Consider the following 19,858-nt stretch of genomic DNA (forward strand, 5'->3'; position numbering starts at 1 on the left):
AAAGAGTATTATAGTTAGAATAGCACCATTTTGCAAATAAGGAAATAATGGATCTAGGCAATGGTCATCACTGACTGCTAACATTCCCCCCAAAAGAAATCACCAGACATTACACGTCTTCTGATGGAATAACTCAAGTCCCTAGAAAATATTCTTGCCCCCAACTCAAACCTGAATTAGGTCAAAACTCTAATGACAAATTTATAGGAAATACAAAGGATAGAGGAACACATAAAAAGACACCATGTGGATACAATCAACAAAATCCAGATGTGAGAAACTCTATGGAGCTAATGAGCCAGTTTTTTCATAAATAAGTTGCTAGGAAAATTTAAAGAGAGAGAGAGAGAAGCTATAGATAAAGGGAACTAAAGAGACATATCAGCCAAGCACAAATGTGTGGACCTTGTTTAAATCCTAACTCAATCAAGTCTGCCGTAAAAAAAATCTGGAGGGCAGAGAAACAACCAGGGAAATTTGAACCCTGACTGGGTTTTTGCTAACATGAATTATTGTTAAGGTTTTTGTTAATGATGACTTAGGGCTATGTTTTTTTAAGGTAGACTCCACACCCATCATGGGTCTTGAACTCATGCCCCTGAGATCATGAGTTGTGTGCTCTACCTACTGAGCCAGCCAGGGGCCCCAAGGCTGTGTTTCAAATTTTTTTTTAACATTTATTTATTTTTGAGAGAAAGAGACAGAGCATGAGTAGGGGAGGGGCAGAGAGAGAGGGAGCCGGCTCCAGGCTCTGAGCTGTCAGCATAGAGCCCGATGCGGGGCTTGAACTCACGGACTGTGAGATCATGACCTGAGCTAAAGTCGGACGCTTAACCGACTGAGCCACCCAGGTGCCCCCCAAGGCCATGTTTTTAAAAAGAGAGAGAATCACTATCTTTTAAAGAGATGCATACTGAAATATACATGGATGGAATGACGTAATGTCTGGAATTTGCTTCAAATAATCCAGTTTGGGGGAGGGGAGCTGGTAGATAAGGGATGAAACAAGAATGCTCATGAATAATGACTACTGAATCTTCATGATGGATTATAGGAGTATTATTATTATTGTTATTGTTTTGCTTTTGTACATATTTGAAATTTTCCGTAAAAAAAAATTTGGGAAAAAGAAACACCAACATGGCAGTTCTCATTTAGGGATGTATCCTAGGACAGATGTATCAGGATTCTTTGAATTTCAGAAACCAAAATGGCACAGCTATTTCAATCTCATCAATGGTGAACTTTCCCTAAGAAATCAGGACCTGGACGTTTACCTAATTAGAATAGGGCTGATCTTATTAGAACAGAGGTAGACAGAGATTTGTACTTTAAACCTATACTCCCAATTGCCTTTAGTCATCCCTCCTTGAATTTCTCAACCTATCTGAATCTGAGTTCACCTATCTCCCTCTCAAATGAACAGGAGAGGTCAATTCCTCCCCCAGTGCCCACGTCTATGAAAATGGCCTCAACAGTTACCCTGTTGCCAAAACCAGAAATCTGGGAGTCACCTGTACCATTTCCTCTTTCCTGGTTCTCTCCAATCCCCCATGGCCCAGCCATATTGATTGTGGGCCTTCCTAGAGGCCCTTTGAGTCACCTTCGCTCCATCCAGGTTACCATCATATATTTTCCTGGACTCTTACAATTGCCTTCTTACTGATCTCTCACTGCTTAAAAATGTTCCGCGGATTCCGATAATCCTCAGAACAAAACACAAACTCCTTACCACGTGTTGCTGGAGATCCAGCATCTGACAAGCCTGGCAAGGAACAGGTGCTCAACAGCCACTGTTAACTTAGGTGGTGACTTAATCTCTGAGAAATCTTCTTAGCTAAAGTTATCTCCCTCACCAAGCTGTCAGCGTCTCTAAACTCGACCTTAGCCTCTCATTTCTGACCCCAGCCTTTAATTCCAGGCATCTGCTTTTAAAATGCACGTTCACTTTTATAATAGTTGTAATAAAAGGGGCGCCTGGGTGGCTCAGTCGGTTAAGCATCTGACTCTCGGTTTCAGGTCAGGTCATGATCCCTCAGTTGGTGCGTTCAAGCCCTGTGTTGAGCTCCCCGCTGACAGTGCGGAGCCTTCTTGGGATTTTTCTTCCTCTCTCTCTGCCTTTTCCCTATTCGCTCTCCGTCTCTCTCTCTCAAAATAAATTTTAAAAAAATAAAAAAAAAAAAAGAAAAAAAAGGATCGTGGAAACCCAAGAAATGCTTGAGCCTGAGAAGTGCTACTTATGAGATGTATGCCTCAATGAAGCCCTCTGGAACTTTATATCTTGTTCTGTAAATCATGGACAATGAAGCTAACTTTACAGGGGCACCGTATAATCTAGGGATTATTTTCATGAAGTGTCTTCTCTGTTTCACACATGATGGCTACTCTGTAAATAACTACAGTTTAGAGGATTAATAACTATAAAGAAAAAATCGTAAATGAGAAATGGAGGTATTCAAAGTAAAGACGGTGACAGAAAATTCTCGAGCCCCCCAAGACATAAATTTTGCAGGTGAGATCAACACTTTGGTGAGTGCGTTTGGAGGGGCAACGCTTGCTTTAGCTACAAGGGTAACTTCATCTCGACCGAGTCAATGTAAAACAAAAACCAGGAACATGGATGGCACCCAAGTATTTCTGTAATAATTCATTTGTCATCACCTATTTCGATACGCATGCTGCATAGCCGCTCCCAAATCTCCGTGGTCTGTAACAAACCACACTTACTTCTCTCCCCGCCGCCCCCCTCCCCGGGTCTGGGTATTGGATTCAGGGCATTTCCATGTGTCCAGCACATTGGGACCAGGATGAAGAAGCAGTGGCTGTCTGGAGTAAAGCCAAGTCAACAGAACACAGGTGTATATAAGACCTCTGCTTATACGCATTGGCCAAAACAAATCACAGGGGCTCGTCTCGAGTCCGTGGGGTGGGGGAGTCCGCTCTGTCTACACTGAAGCTATGGCCAAATTGGGGGAGAAGGAAGAGCCTTGAACCCAGCGGTGCTGTCACAGTAGCTCAAAGAGCCATACATTTTTATCTCAACCATCATTCAAACTGTTTTGTGTTCTCAGCACGGCACAACCTACTGGAGGCAATTATTCCATTATTTATCCTTGGCAAAGAAAGTAGGATTTTTCTGATTTTTTTTTCCTCCTGATAAAGAAATAACAGTGATGACCATAGCCATAATTGGCTGTTTGCCCTATGCCCTGCGGCTTCGGTATGGAGGTCTCTTTTACGTCCTTTCACATTTTACATCCTGGGAGAAAGGAATCGTGGTGCTCACATTTTAGAGAAGGAAGTCGAAACGTTGGAGAGTTAAGTGACTTCCCCAGGGTCACACACATAATGTGAGGCATGTGACTAAAATCTATTTTTAAACTTCCTCCTTTATCCTCAAGGGATGTCTCTGATTATATAGCATTTTCTTTTCCTAAACTCGTTATTTGAGAATAGATTTAGGGAGGTCCCCTGAGGTCTAGACTCAGAATTAGCATTCAGTCACCTTGGCCTCATTCTATTGGCCAAAGAAAGTCATGTGGTCTAACTCGGCTCCACCCTCTCAGTGGAGAGGGAAGAGGGAGTGAATATTTCTTGAACAATAACCTACCCCATTTCTGAGTGCCTGGGTGGCTCAGACAGTTGAGGGTCCAACTCTTGATTTTGGCTCAGGTCACGACCTCACGGTTCATGGAGTTGACCCTCCTCAGGCTCTGTGCTGACAGTTTGGAGCCTGCTTGGGATTCATTCTCTCCCTCTGTCTCTGCCCCTCTTCCCTCCATCTCTCTCAAAGTAAATAAATAAACATTAAAAAAAACCTACCCCATTTCACTATGTACCCCCTGTTGTGGATCAGTTATAAAAATCTCAAATCAAGGTGTTTCTGGGGTCTTTGAACTTTCCCCAGTGAGCACAAGAACGAACTGCAGAGGTTCTAGAAGCTGTAATCAATGCCAGGCTGTTGGAAACGTGCTTCTCCTCACCAATATCCGTGTGCCTCTACCCTGAACACCTGCAAGACTACATTTCCCAGCTCTCCTGTATGCAGATAGGGCCATGTGACTTCTTTCAGCCAATGGAATGAGACCGAAAGGGTAACGTGCTGGCTCTGGGCCAAGGCAGTTAAACATGGATGCGCCCTTCTCTCTGTGCTCTTTCCTCCTCTGTTCATTGAATATAGAAAATACAGTGAGGGTCTTCAAGGCCCTTGGGCGTGGAGGAGCTCTCAGATGCAAGAAGGCTGGGTCCCCGAATGAGCACAGTGTCTTCCAACCCACAGTACTCTGGACCACTTTGACGAGTGCCATTGTGTTAAGTCACTGAGACTTGGGAATATTTGTTATAGCTGTTAGTACATAGCAACTAATATAATTCTCCTTCCTGATGGCCCCTAATAGTACCAGTTGAAGACATTTCCTTTGAGTTAATTTCAGTAAACTATAGCTTCTATAAAATTTATGCATGTGAGTGTTCATACCTTTTTTTAATGCTTATTTATTTTTTTTTTGAGGGAGCATAAGTGGGGGAGAAGCAGAGAGAGAGGAGGACAGAGGATCTGACAGCACCAAGCCTGATGTGGGGCTTGAACTCACCAACTGCGAGATCCTGACCTGAGCCGAAGTCGGTTGCTCAACCGTCTGAGCCGCCCAGACGCCCTGTATGTGAGTGTTCATTCTTGACAAATGGTCTGAAGGTCTAATTCAGTCATCCCCCAACCATTCCCACTTTTGACTATATGACTCTGAGTTTTGCCAGGGGTGGGCGGGGGGATCATCCTTTCTCTAATCTTAGCTGATGTGCTTCTGCAAAAGGTAACTCCCCCCACCCCCCCGCTGGGTTCGAGGGGTAAGGCACATGACTTGGCCCAAGCCAATGAGGTTATTGAATTCCCCTAGCTCAGTGATTATTCCAGGGATGGACACATCCCCTAAGCAGGTCCAAATTTAATCTCAGGACTTTAGCTGGGCAAGTTGAAATAGACTGTGGCTGTCTTTCACTAGGCATTAACAAGTAAGATGATAGCCGGGGGATATACCGGCAGCCGTCCCGTAATTCTGAAGGAAGCCAGCCTTAGGAGGAAGCGGGCACTATGGATTGTAGAACAGAACAATGAAGACAGAGGCTCCCCGGTATCATTGTCAAGCCACCAGATCAAGCCTCGTCTGAAGACGATGTACTATTGGACTTTTCAGTCAAAAGAGGTCAATAAATAGCTCTTATGGTTTCAAGCCAACTGGTTGAGTTCTCATTACTCCTACCCAAAGTGGTCTCAATGGATTCAGCATTATCACCTTTATCATCAAATAAAAAATTTCTTATCAGAAAAGGTAAAAGAGTAAATGATATTAAAAGAGGTGATCTTCAGAAACTGCTTCTAGTTGTAAAATTTAGAGTTTATGAGGCCCAGTCCAAATTCCTAGCACTTAGTAATCTATACATAGAAGTATCTAATTATCTGGACAACCAAAGAGTCTAATTATGAGGAAGCTTTGAGCAGAAAGATGGTGAATATTCCATAAAAGAAGCATAGACCTTCCCACACATGGCCAAAATCCCTCGATGACCCTCTATCATTCTTAATGGATTCCAGAAGACTCTATATGACCTGGCTCCTGCCCACCTCTCAGACCTCATTGACTGTACTCCCACCCATCCCTCTCAGCTGACTGAACTTTTAATTCTCAGAGCTCCTTCCTGCCCCAAGACCTTTGCACTGGCCCTTCTCCTGGCTTCTCCTCCTTCTGGCATCTACCCAGATCTCCATTCCTCCTCAGAGAGACCTTCGCCGACCACCCATCTACAGGGCTCTCCCTCTGTGGTATTCTACAAATCACTGTTTAATTCCTCCCCTGTACTTCCTACAACCTAGTGGTGTAAAACTCTTAAAATAAGAGTTCTTCGAGGGCAGAGCCCTTGTCCGTTCTGGTGTCCCCGTGTCTCCAGCACCTGGCACCGTGCCTGACACTGGCTGCCACTGTGTAAAAAATAAAGCCTTAGATGCCCAGTGGAGGCAACAGTGTCCTTTGGAGAGGGGTGGGGAATGGAAGGGACTCGTGGTGTTGTCATATGGTTGGGGGTTTGGTTGGGAGTTTCTGGGCCAAAGGCAGAGTGACATGGCCCAGGGGCAGGTTGTTGCTTGGGGTTGCTTTTCCAGTATATTCAGAGAGCATTTTTACAAAGGAACGATGTGGTAGGAAAGAGAAAGGAGAGGGGAGAGGAGAGATTGACAGACAGAGACAAAAGAAGAGAAGCCTCTTCATCCGGAACATAGTGGAAGAAACAATTAGAAGCTTTGCCACACGGGTCACTTCATTCCTGCCTGGTATTTGGGGGTCTGGGCTCTCTCTGCACCTTATGACCCCCAGGAGTTTCTCCTCCCAGGTACAATCTGCGAGGATCCATCTGGGGGAAGAAAAGGACACTCCCGGCCATTGCATTTCGGCATTATCATTCCTTTCCACTCCCTTGTCATGAAGTGGGAATAAAGGTCACTCTCCTAATTTCAGAAGAATTGAAAATGAGTTTTCTTTAGGCAGGAGGGTAACTTCCCCCTCCTCCTCTCGCTGCTGCTAGCTCATATCCACCCGCCCCTCTGGGTTTCGGGGGGACCCCTCTCAATCAAAATACCGTTCCTAAATGTATATCTCAAAGCAGAAATGCAAAAGGACACCGAAGGCAGCTGTAGCCTTTTTTTTTTTTTTCTTTTTGGCTGAGAAACAGAACATACGATCTGAACCTACTTCTCTTTTTCTCCTCTTTCCTTTTTCTTTCTTTTCCTAGCAGATAAGGAAAGATGAAGCTGCTTCCTTTAGGGCTTAATTTTCAGAAAGATAATGTCGTACTGGGCTGTAAGCTCAGAAAAGTGCTCTGGAAATTGATATGAAACAGATCTGACGTGGCGGTTGTCAGATGGCAAAGGAGACCATTAGTTTCCTTGTCTTTCATGTTCCCTCGTTTTGAACATTTTCCTGTCGTTGCGGATGCACCAGCCTCTGCACATGCGGCTGCGGGCACTGCCGTGTGGCTATTGTCGCCTGTGGTCTCCGTGTTACTTACCCGCCTCTTCCGGTCCATCTTGTTGACCCGATCCGTGTTGTCACTATTTCAGGGACAGTTCTGGATCCAGACATCCAGTTCTGGATCCTGGATGGAAAAAGAGGTGACCATCCACATTTCACCGAGGACCCGTGGCCCAGAAATAGTAAATGTTTGTTCGACAAGGGATTTATTACCTTTCATGCCATGACTAAAGTTTAACTTTCATTGACCGACTGCTCCATCCAAATCAGTAAAAATAAATACTCGGGGACGAGTGTCATGGCCCTTTCACTGGCTTCCCCAGAGTCCGACTCCCCACTAAGCCAAACTCTCTATAGCACTTCATCTGAAAAGCAAAAATATAGCCATGCCAGGCGCTGGTATCACACACTCCATGGCTCCCTAGTGCCCTCTGAATTCAGTCCATGCTCCTTACCCAAACTTCAAGGCGCTGCAGGGTCTGGCTCTTTATTGACATCTCCAGCTTATTCTTGCCCCTGCTGTCTCAGAGGCTAGGGGCCAGAATAGGTGCATCACTGAGGGGTCGGTCACAGAAGCAGCACCACGCCGTGTTACGGGATACGTAGGACCTTACCGGAATCAGAACACACACGTGTGTGTGGAAGAAGCTGGGGAAGCAAAGGTCCGTGAAGGGGAGCTGTGGCTGCAGAGAGCTCACCAAGCATGAGTTACTGAGCATCATTACAAGAATTGGTGACGTAAAACAGCCAGAGCTCGCAGGGACATCTGGCCCTTGTCGTGTCCCGCTGAAGCAGAACTCTGTGAAGAGGGCTGATGTAGGAGTGTCCGCCCCTCACTGCTTGTGAAAGTCTGGGGCACAGGAGAATCCGGCAGAGTGGGACGGGGTGGGGAAGAAGGCAGACACTGTCCGTCCACGCCCCGTGGCCTCACGTTCGAGTTGGCATTGCTTTCTTCCTTCCCGTCCTCCCTCCCTCCCTTCCTCCCGACAGACATCTTGAGTCTGGTCCGAAGCTGGCCCGGGGAAGAACGAAGCCTGCGTAGGTGGCTCAAGGACATGCAATTTCCATTTTATTAAAAAGGACATGTGTTTGGGGGTGTCTGGGTGGCTCAGTTGGCTAAGCGTCCGACCCTTGGTTTCTGCTCAGGTCAGGATGTCACAGTTCGTGAGTCCAGGCTCCATGCTGACAGGGAGGAGCCTGCTTGGGATTCTCTCTCTCCCTCTCTCTCTCTCTGCCTCTCCCCCACTTGCGCTCTCTGCCTCTCTCAAAATGAATAAATACAACTTTAAAAATAAATAAATAAAAGGGACATATGTTTCCAACGTTGCGAAACCACAATCCAGCTCAACTATCCCCTTTTCTTAAGTTTATTTATTTAATTTTGAGAGAGAGAAGGGGGGAGGGGCAGAGAGAGAGAGAGAGAGAGAGAGAGAAGGAGAGAGAGAATCCCAAGGAGGCTCCGCACTGTAAGCACAGAGCCCGGTGTGGGGCTCAAACCCACAACTGGGAGATCATGACCTGAGCCAAGATCAAGAGTCGCTTGCTTGCTGGGGGCGCCTGGGTGGCTCAGTCGGTTGAGGGTCCAACTTTAGTTCAGCTCACGATCTCACAGTTCATGAGTTAAACCCCATGTTGGGCTCTGTGCTGACAGCTCAGAGCCTGGAGCCTGCTTCGGATTCTGTGTCTCCCTCTCTCTGCCCGTCCCCTGCTCGTGCCGTGCTCTCTCTCTCTCTCGCTCTCAAAAATAAATAAAAACATTAAAAAAAATTTATTAAAAAGTTTAAAAAAACAGCACCTCCTTATTGGGAATCAAGTGACACAGAAGTCTGAAAAGGAAAAAAACTAAACGTTATGTCTCCCTGCCAGCCCCACTCACTCTTTGTTTTATCATCAAACCAGCAGAAGCCCAAAGAGGTTAAGTGTCTCGCCCCTCATTACACAGCCTTATCATTTTGGCTTAATGAAGGAGGCTCTTATGAGTGATCTATCTCTTAAAAGGCTACGCTCTCAAAGCCCGTTCTCCAAAGTGCATCGTCATCCACCCAAGAGGTCCGAGAGTGTCTTCACTTAACAAAATTTGCATTGATCACTGTGGTTGCAATTTCCACTTTGACATGAAATTGGGCAGACTGAGAGTGATTGTCAGGCTGCTGTAGGGTGGTTCTTATGGGGTGGTTGTACCGACCGGAGCAACCACGGATGAGGGGCTGGCCTCGGTCTTGGGGACTCAATTTTATAGTTTACTTGAGCCAAGTCAATGAATTACGAATTTATATTTGCAGTGACCAGAATGCTTGTGGACACATGATCTGGCTCAGGGGCTTTCAAAGTCGTTGATCCTGGCCCACCGTAAGAAATACATTAAAATTTTTTTTAATGTTTATTTATTTTTGAAAGAGAGACAGAGTGTGTGGGGGAGGGGCAGAGAGAGAGGGAGATGCAGAATCCGAAGCAGGCTCCAGGCTCCGAGCTGTCAGCACAGAGCCCGACGCGGGGCTCGAACTCACGAACTGCAAGACCATGACCTGAGATGAAGTCGGATGCTTACCGACTGAGCCACCCAGGCGCCCCAAGAAGTACATTTTATGAAGCAGCACACACACACACACACCAGCACACATCTGTACCTCTGAAACAAACGTCTCACAAAACAGTGCTCAAAACTAACTCTGTGACTCACTCTAATGATTTTTACTCCATTCTATTTTACTTCATTTTAAAATGCTGCTTGCATCTGTCTAGATGTATTTCGTGACCTACCACCCATCAGTCTTGAGTCACGGCTTCAAAATCGCTGATCTAGGGCGCCTCTTCTTTCAATCAAGGAATCTCAGAAGTGGAATTAATCACCAAAGTGCTCATTCTGCCTTGAATCAGAGTCAAGGGTGTCTGAGGGTTTGGAGGGCAAGTTCAGAGAGGCTGCCGTCGGTCCGCCTGGGTTACTTCTGCTCAGCGACCACACTGGCTCACGTTGCCAAGCAGTGATCATCGCTCCCGTTTATTGAGGGTTTAGAGTGCGCTACGTGATGGAGAGTCAAAGAGGAAGAAAGAGGTCTGATAATAAGGTAGAAAGAAGTGGATAGACACAAGCAAGAGAAAGAAGCCTTCTGTCAAAGTTCCCACCCAGACACAAGTGTCCTGGAAATCGAGTTGTTTTAGCACCTGCCGGCACCTGCCACTGACTTGTCAGGGTCACCGAGCATGATACAGTTCGCAAAGCCTTAGGAGAAAACCCCCAGTAAGGGTTTCACGTGGGAAGGGCTGCTCAGGCTCTAGGGTGGGGGCTCAGGACCGCAAATCTCCCCAGCATTCCTGTCATGAGATGAGGGAAAGCAGATGCACAGTCCTCCCGGCGTCCCAGGTGGGAATTCTGTGCACAAGATGCTCCTTGATGGAAAAAGAGACATTAGGGAAAAAGAGCCGTCTTTCTTGTTTGTTTGTTTTGCATTTGGGAACTCCAGGCAGGCTGCAGGCTGTACATCTTCGTCTGCTTCTGATCAAGTTCATGTAGATAGCGAATCTCATGGCTGCATATTCAGTTATTTAACCGGTCAGTATCAGTGTGTGGGAGAACGCTGGGCTCACAAAAGACAGATGCCCTCTCTTCTGATGCCCTGCGCGAAGCAATCAAGGCAAGAAGGGCTGGGAATGGGAGCCGAGGGTCGACACCAAATTTTCATCTACTTAGATCGTAAATAACTAGACCAAGTTGTAAATAACAACTAGATCGAGATCTAAAACACTGGCAGCCCCCCAGGAGGCTCCCTCCTGCCCTCCCAGTCAGTCCCCACCTAAGGTAACCCATTCTTCGGACCGATAGCAGCAATTAGTTTTTGCTTGTTTTTCAGTTGCGTGTAAATGGCTCCATAACATATGCATTCTTTTGTGTCTGACTCCTTTGACTCACAATTACGTTCGATTTATGCATGTGGCTGCACGCGCCAGTGGTTCGTGCTTTTTCATTGCTGCGTCGTATTTCCATCGTATGGCCATGCTATGATTTGTCCATTCCACAGTTGATGGATGTCTGGACTCTTTCTGTTTTGGCTGTGAATAAAGCTGCTGTGAACATCTGAGTACAGATTTTTTGGGGGGTGGGGAGGGGGGCATACCTAAGTATGCATTTCTGTAGGAAATATGCATATCTTGGAGTAAAATTCCTTGGTCATATGGTAAATGCATATTTAGCTTTAGCGGATTCTGCCAATTTTCCAAAACGGTCAAACCAATTTACACTCACAAGAGCAGTGTATAAGAGCTCCATCTGTTCTGTGTCCTTGTCAACATTTGGGTTTTGTTTGTACTTTTTAATTTTAGCCATTCTAACATAAAACACTGTTATAGGCATCATTCTACGTTGTACGGGTTATCTTGAATCTTCCTGACAAGCCTGTTACTGGTCCCACTTTCTTTTCTTTTTTTTTTTTTTTAATGCATTTATTTATTTTTGAGACACAGAGAGAGCACAAGTGGGGAGGGGCAGAGAGAGAAGGAGACAGAATCCAAAGCAGGCTCCAGGCTCTGAGCTGTCAGCACAGAGCCCGATGCGGGGCTCGAACCCACAAACCATGAGATCATGACCTGAGCCGAAGTCGGACGCTTGACCGACTGAGCCATCCGGGCACCCCCTGGTCCCACTTTCTGAATAAAGAACCTTGGGAAGTCAGGGCATTTGCCTAAGGTTCTCCCAACCAGAGTGAATTAAAGTTGAGAATCCAACAGTGCAGGTAACACCCTGGTTCCCGGTGCATATGCTGAGCCACGACCAATTCTCACTCTGTCACCTACCAAACCAGTGTTTAGGGGCGCGATCCCATGGACCTCATCCCCATGGGTAATCGTATTATTCCGTTAAGCAACACCTCTGTGTCTGGGCTTGTACCCTCACTCCATTCTTGACCCCCCCAGGGTCCTATATTGCTGGAAGTAGTTCTTTTCCATTACTCAGAGCATAAATTTCAGCGAAACCATACCCTTTTGCCCCCTAACAAATAGCAGTTTACTTGAACCAGTGACCAAGGAGTTCATTCTCTTGAGGGGAGGAGAGATTTCCAAGGCTGCGGGGACAGTTTCTAGGGTGCCCCCCTGTGATCCCGTCTCTTGGTGTTCACACCCTTTGTGCAGTTACCTCTCATGGGGTGTGGGCAGGATCAGTGGCTGGCTTTGAGCTAGAACACCACGCAAGGGGAACGAGTGTATAAGATTATAATGCCCCTCTTGTGATGCATCGTTGAGGCACGTGGCCATGCTCAGGAGGTCTAAGTCACAAGAAGCTGGCTGTCACTTCTAGGAGCTGAGGGCAACCTCCGGCCCACAGTCAGCAAGAACCTGAGGCCCTAAATCCGACAGGCCCCAAGGAACTACCTGTCAGCGGGACCCACATAAACTTGGAAGCAGATCCTTCTCCAGCCAAGGCTCAGATGTGACGGTGGCCCCAGCATGTTCTTGATCGCAGCCTCGTGAGCCCCTGAACGGAGGGGGCTCACCCCTACCCAGACCCCTGCTCATCCCTACCCAACCCCCGATGCACAGGGGCTTTGAGGTGCTAAGTGTCACCTTCAGCTGCAAAGTTTGTGGGCACGTGACTCCCCAGCGATCACTAACGCAAAAGCCTCGTCGCTGCACGGAGATGGCGAACGCAATCAAAACACCCGATCTGATCAGCCAACAGATCTCGCCCAGGTTAAGTGTTGGTAGGAAACAACCACAGCGTTTCTAGATGGGGGGAAACTCCCCGTGGAGATGCTAAAGTCCTGCACCTCGTGACCAGCAGATGAAGGTTTTGGAGCCCAACATCCCCGTGATGTCTGGACCGTGATCCCACAGTCTTGGGAAATCACTTTCTCTCTCGCACATCTGTTGGGTTCCAAGTGTGATTGGAGCAGTCCTAAAGACTCCCGAGGGGGCTGTTGGCTGGAGGAACATTTCTTGAGCAAGGGTTCAGAGTTTCCCAATATGTGCTGGGTGTCCATACGGATGGGAGCTGGATTGATGGGGCAGCAAAGGTGGGTGAGCACAGGGGAGAGGTCGGGTGCTGTCAGATAAGCCCCGGCACCCGGATCCTGCCCTTGACTCTGCATCTCACTCCCTCCCGCCACCCCCTCCCCCGCAGCAGACTGACCCCACGGAGTCACCATTTGCATGTGGCATCTATTTGCATAGCACACACTGGTCCCTGGCACTTGCTAGGAGGAGGCAAAACAGACGTTTCTTTTCAAGGCCTCTGGGGTGGGAGCGTTTTGCCCCCATGCTGTTCGTCACTCTTGTTTGTTTAGAAAAATGAAGGCCTCCATGGACAGAACTACCATTTGTTTGCTCCCTCGCAGTCCTATATAAAGCAGTTTGTAAGGAAAGTCCTCCAGAAAAATTCGGCCTCACCCTCTCCCTCTCCCCAGCCCCCCCGCCTGGCTCATGTCTTTTTCTGGGCTTATGTCAAAGGCAGGGGAAGGTCATCATCCAGAGAGCTGCCAGAGGTCCCGTGCGCAAGGCCAACCGGACCATGTCACGTCTCTGCTTGATGCCATCCATGGCTCCCCATTGCTCTCAAGGCACAGGCCCCGCTCTTTGGAGTGGACTTCATGGCCCTGCAAGGGTGTGACTTCTGCCCCGTCTCGGTCGCAGGCTTCACCTCACCCCTCATCCCCGGGCTTTCCACGAAGCTTCTCCTACTCAGGGCTTTTGCCCAAGCTTCCACTGCTGCCCGGAAGTCCTCTCCCCTCCTCTTTCTGCCCCCCTTCAGTTCTCGGCTTCAGTGTCACCTCCTCAGAGAGGGCCTCCTGGATCCACACCTACTTGCGAGGTCCCCCATCACAGGCACGATCACGCAGCACATAGCGCGATCTTAATTCAAGAGTCAGTTACGTGCTAATGAAGTATACTTGCTAGAATGTTATCCTGTGGAGGTAGGGGTGTCCACCTGGCCCCTACTGTCGTCCAGGGCCTTGCACACAGTAGGCCCCAACAAATACTTGCTAAATAAAGCACTGATACAGTAAAGGAATCTGGGAATACATGAATGAATGGGGAGCAGTGTCATTATTTATGTATTTATCTTAAAATATTTTTTAACATTTATTATTTATTAAAAAAATTTTTTTATGTTTATTTATTTCTGAGACAGAGAGAGACAGAGCATGAGACGGGGAGGGGCAGAGAGAGAGGGAGACCCAGAATCGGAAGCAGGCTCCAGGCTCCGAGCTGTCAGCACAGAGCCCGACGCGGGGCTCGAACTCACAAACTGTGAGATCATGACCTGAGCCGAAGTCGGTCACTCAACCGACTGAGCCAACCAGGTGCCCCACGTTTATTTAATTTTAAGTGAGAGACAGAGTGCAAGTGAGGAGGAGCAAAGAGAAAGAGGGAGACACAGAATCCAAAGCAGGCTCCAGGCTCTGAGCTGTCAGCACAGAGCCGGACGCAGGGCTCGAACCCACAAACTGCGAGATCATGACCTGAGCCGAAGTCTGACGCCCAACCGACTGAGCCACCCAGGCGTGCCGCAGTGTCATTTTTTAGATCTGAGACCTTCCTTGGCTCCTTGGAGAGACTCATCTTTCAAAAACGATCACTTTAGGTTTGGGGTTCATGGTGGCTGGACTCTGATTCCCTCCAGGGGATGGATGTTTGCCTTTGGAGGGGCCGGGTTTGGTGACACGGACGGACTCCGTGAAGGTCTGCCGGCTGGGATGGCAGGGGGTGACACTGGGCTGGTCACGGTGACAGGAAGGGGAGCTTCAGGGCTGGAGTGGTTCCAATCCCCACATAAGCCTGAGATACTTCAGAACTGGCCTGGAGAAGGCGATTCTCGGAGGGAGAGCATTCTAGACTTGAGACTGGCCAGAATTCCAGGACTTTTTGTGGTCTGCCAAATTCCACGCTTGGCTCTTACCGGAAACAATTACGTGCCGTGGGGGCCCTGGGAGAGTGTGTGGGTGTTGGCAAGTCTAGGCACAGAGGCGATCGGGCCTGACTCCACCATGGGGACTTCACTCATTCAAGTCCTGTTGGGCCCAGCCGTGTGCCTTACCATCTCATTTAATCCCTACAACAATCTTTGCCAGATATATATTTTAAAGTTAATTTATTTATTTTGGGGGGGGAGGAGAGAACGAACTGGGGAGGGGCAGAGAGAGAAGGGGACAGAGGATCCAAAGTGGGCCTCTGCAGACAGCAGAGAGCCTGATGCAGGGCTCGAACTCACGAACCACGAGATCATGACCTGAGCTCAAGTCGGACACTTAACCGACTGAGCCAGTCAGGCGCCCCTAATCTTTGCAATATTAATTATCCTCAATTACAGAGGAGACAAGGGAGATTCAGAGAGGGGAAGCCGCTTTGGCTAAGATCATACAGGTAACGACAGAAATGAGACTCAGACCGGGGCTTACATCAACGATCCATTCTCTTTATTTTCAAACATGCCACACCCCGAAATGGCTCTAGGTCAATAGGGTCAGCTGAGTGGTTCTTGGGGCTGCCCCAAACACATTATACATACACTCATGATCGCACATATATGCACAGATAATCCAGGCAAATGAAAGGCAAAGCCTTCTAATTTATGCTCAGGAATATGGTTTAAAACTCAGACATTTCTTGCGGTACCTGTGTGGCTCAGTCAGTTAAGCGTCAGACTCTTGATTTTGGCTCAGGTCATGATCTCACAGTTCGTGGGTTTGGGCCTCGCATCGGGCTCTACGCTGACAGAATGGAGCCTGCTTGGGATCCTCTCTCTCTGCCCCTCCCCTACTCTGACTCTCTCTCTCTTTCTCTCTCTCAAAATAAATAAAATAAACATTAAAAAAAAAAAACACTCAGACATTTCTATGAAAGTTGACCAACAAATTCACACTACAGTGTAAATGGCTGATAGGAGATATTTTTCATGAAAGCAGTTCTCAATGAAGGAAGAGGGCATTTGGAAGAGACAATAGTGCCCGAAGGGCTAAAGGGACAAGAAGAGAGAAAGGGGAAGGAAAAGGAGAAATGGACTTAGGAAATGAAAAGAGCCTCAGAAGAGAATTCTTGACAGCTTTGCATTACTGCGTAGGGGTGGCTTTTGAGCAGAAACTCGAATGGTGAGAGGCCAAGAAAAGATCTGGAAGGAGAGCATTCCAGGTAAAGAAACCAGGAGGAAAAAGCCCCCGAAGTTAGACTCGGGTTGGCCAGTGTGACCCAGGCTTGGCGAATGGATTTGCAGTAGCAGAAACCGAGTTAGAGCATTTTCTTGGGATTTTCCAGCTTAGCGCACAACTGAATGTGTACTACGTTATCTTGTCTGACCCAGGAGCCCCCATGACTTAGAGTGCAGGGGGGCTATTTAGAAGACAGGAATTAGGGGAGAAAAAGCTCTTTCAACCTGCCGGGTTCAACTGCTATTAATTTAGTTATGGTACTTGCTTCGCAAGGGACTTGGCATCTTTCTCATGTTGAAAATGAAGCCAACCGTCTCCATCCTGGCGTTTGGGGAAGAGTTAATGAGATAGTCACGCAAACTATTCCATGTGATAGTTGGTATACCATAAGCACTTAATAAGTGCTGCCTGCTATTATTATTTCTATTTCATACAGCCAGAGTGCCCTATTTGGAAGAGGATGCCAGCGTGGCCATCTACCTCCTAAGACTGGTTCTGTGTCCTGGCGGATGAGTGATTTCTTTTTAGTGCCTGCCACACTGATGGTGCTCAGCGAAATGTTTGTTGAATGAATGCAAGCGTGAACAAAGGTGGCACAGATCAGGCGGAAATAGAAGGCAGAGCATAAAAACGCGTGGGCAGAGGAGTTTGAAGATAACTTGGTAAGCAATGGGGAGTTATTGAAGGCTCTGGAGCAGGGGCAGGGAGGTGTCAGGATTGGAGGAGGGCTGGGTTGGAGGCAAGGTGAACAACTGGCAAGCTGGGGGCATCTCCTGGATGAGGAACATGACAGATTTGTTCTGAAGGTTCCAGGGAGGAGGGAAGGAGGGCTTTCCTTTTCGTGTTTCCTGCTGGCATGGAGAACTGCAAATCACCCTGCATGACTCCCCTCTGTCCTGGCACACGCCAAGGTGTGTGCGGGGGCCTTGGATGCTACCCTATGCCGGGCCGGGGTCCCTCTCGTTCACCTGTGTCGTATCTCCAGCCAGAAGAGTCCAAAGCATATCTGATAAGTGTTGAAACCTTCCACTGGCTTCCCTAAAATAGCTTCAGTTCCCCTCTGCGGCTCCCAGGCCCTACCTAATCCCACCCTGCTGACCTCCCTGACACGTCTCTCCTGTTCCTCCTCCTCTCTCTAGGGGCTGCTCATCTGGACTCAGCTGATCTGATCTTTCCCTAATCTGGATTTCTCCCATGTGGTGTGTGCCTGAACTAAAGGTTCAAGGGCGACCTTCTCAGCCTTTAACCACGGGAATCCCTTGGCGGTCTGGTTATGGTGCAGATTCCCCCTTGGGTAGGCATGGGGTGGGGCCTCCTCCTTGAGGCCCAGGGGGTCCGGGCTTGTGAGAAGTGCAGTCTCTCAGGGACCCCCTCTGGCTTTCTGAGTCTGAATCTGCACATTCGCAATTTCAGCACCTGGGTGTCTTGCCGGGGGTGGGGGGGGGAGGGCTCTAGGCCAGCACCTTTCTGGTGGCTCTTGGGGGCGTCCTCTTAGACCGGGGTTATGCCAGGGCTGGCCCAGTGACCATGATTTTGTTTCTGAGTCTACACCCATGAGCTCTGACACAATGAGACCAGTTGGGATGCTCTCACCTCTGGCTGGGAGGGAAGAAACAGAACCGGCTGCATGAGAACGAGATGCTAGCTGAGAGGTGGGGAATAGATTCATTGGTCCCCTGCAGCCACTGGCCCATGTGGTATGCCCCACATGACTTGTGTTTGAAGGGTGTGACAGGGCAGGCCAATAGGATTTTTCTTAGCAGACTGGGGTCTATGGTGGCCTTTCTCGGATGGGTCTCGATATAATTTCCCAGCTGAGTGGCCCATGTCCTTTTAGGCAGAACCGCGGAGGGAAGGTCATCGGGTTAAGGGCCAGAGGTAACTTGCCAATGCAGCCAAGTTCAGGCCTTGTGACTTACATACCCAGAGGTCATCTTCTCACTGCCAGAGAGGGAGACAAGATGGGCTTTCTGGTCCCACAGAAAAGCCAAGACCTGTCCTGGGTGTCTGAGGGTTCCGAGGGGCTCGCTTTCCAAATGTCATTGCTGGCCCTGCATTCCTGCCTCTGCTCAGCTCTCAATCTCTCCGTCTTTTGGCTGTTCCTTTATCACGGGTGTTGGGCCCGGGTGGCCCCTGGCTCCCCATATCCCCTGCAAGCCACCAGCGAAGTGCCCACAAATACAAGCCATGAGGTTGTAAGGGTCACCCGAAAGGCACGGCCTTGCTCTGCTGAACAGCAAACTCAAAACATCACAGACGACAGAGGAACAGACTTCCTATTCCTGAATGTTCCCTGGACCACCTCCCCTACCCAACTGTCCCCCTCCCCCCCAGGGGATTTTCACTGGAGAGCCTGGTCTCAGGCCATTTCATTGCTTTCTCTGCCTTACTCTCTTCTTCTGCAAATCTTTCTGTTAGGCAAAGGGATTTATCTCTGGCGACCGTAAGGATTAACTGCGTACTGTCTGCGTATCGTCTGATAACGGTAAAACCGAACCCCACAAGATGCTATGTTATTGAGGGGCGTCCGTATTCTTCACCGTGCAAAGGGATTCGCTGTAGGATTACACAGATCCAGAGAACTTTAGAATTTGATGGGACCTTGGGCACCAGCTCATTCAATCCCTTTACTAGGCAGGGGTGGGCGGTGAGATTTAAACCGTGTAAGAGGCTTGCTTCCAGCTACTCAGCAATGCCAGAGTCAGGGGCGGTGGGGGCGGGGGTGTCGTCACATTCAGCATGACTTCTTGTGTCCCAGGACTGGGCTCTTCCCACCAGGCCTTGCATGATATAGAGAAACTCCCAACAGTGAGGAGGATAAAATCGGTGATAATATTTTTTCGAGTGCTTTCTATGTGTCAGATGGTGTCCGAAGTGCTTTTCATGGGCTATAACATTGGTCTCCCAGCAATGCCACGAATACCACTGAGAGAGTGCTGAGGTAGAGAGAGATTAAGCGATTCGTCTAAGGTCGCACAGCTCAGAAGTACTGGCACGGGGGTTCCAATCCAGGCTGCCTGGCTCCTGAGCCCACGTGCTGAACCACAACACTCTAAGGCTTCTCTTTAGACTCCCTGACCCGGAGCCCTGGCAGAGAGATGAGTTTCCACCTATTTATTTATTTATTTATTTATTTTAATGCTTATTTTTGAGAGAGAGCAGGGGAGGCGCAGAGAGAAAGGGAGACACAGAATCCAAAGCAGGCTCCGGGCTCTGAGCTGTCAGCACAGAGCCTGATGCGGGGACCAAACTCGCGAACCGTGAGATCGTGACCTGAACCGAAGTTGGAGGTTTAACTGACTGAGCCACCCAGGCGCCCCTCCATCGACATATTTAGAGGAAGGTACTTCTGTAGTGAACATAATTTCAGTGCCACGCAAACCAAAGCTTGATATCAGGTCTCCGGACAGATCTTTTAAAGTACTGGGTGGTTAGGCATAGGGCCGCCGTTCAAGTTTGTAAAGCTTTGCTGATAGAATAAACGCAGGTCGTATGACGCGCACATGGAAAGAAGTGGGATTGTGATGAAGGTTACAGGTGAAATGGGGTCACCATCCTAACACGATTGAAAGAAGTCGTGTTAATTAAGTCATGAAAGTGTGTTACACCATCCTGCTAGAGATGTCTGCAGACTTCACAGAGTGAGAAGTTTGGAAATGAACCCACTCAAATGCCAATCGTGTGTATTGCTTTTGGGGTAGCAAA

This window comes from Lynx canadensis, chromosome D3 (genome assembly GCF_007474595.2).
Source record: "Lynx canadensis isolate LIC74 chromosome D3, mLynCan4.pri.v2, whole genome shotgun sequence".
NCBI classification, from domain to species: Eukaryota; Metazoa; Chordata; class Mammalia; order Carnivora; family Felidae; genus Lynx; species Lynx canadensis.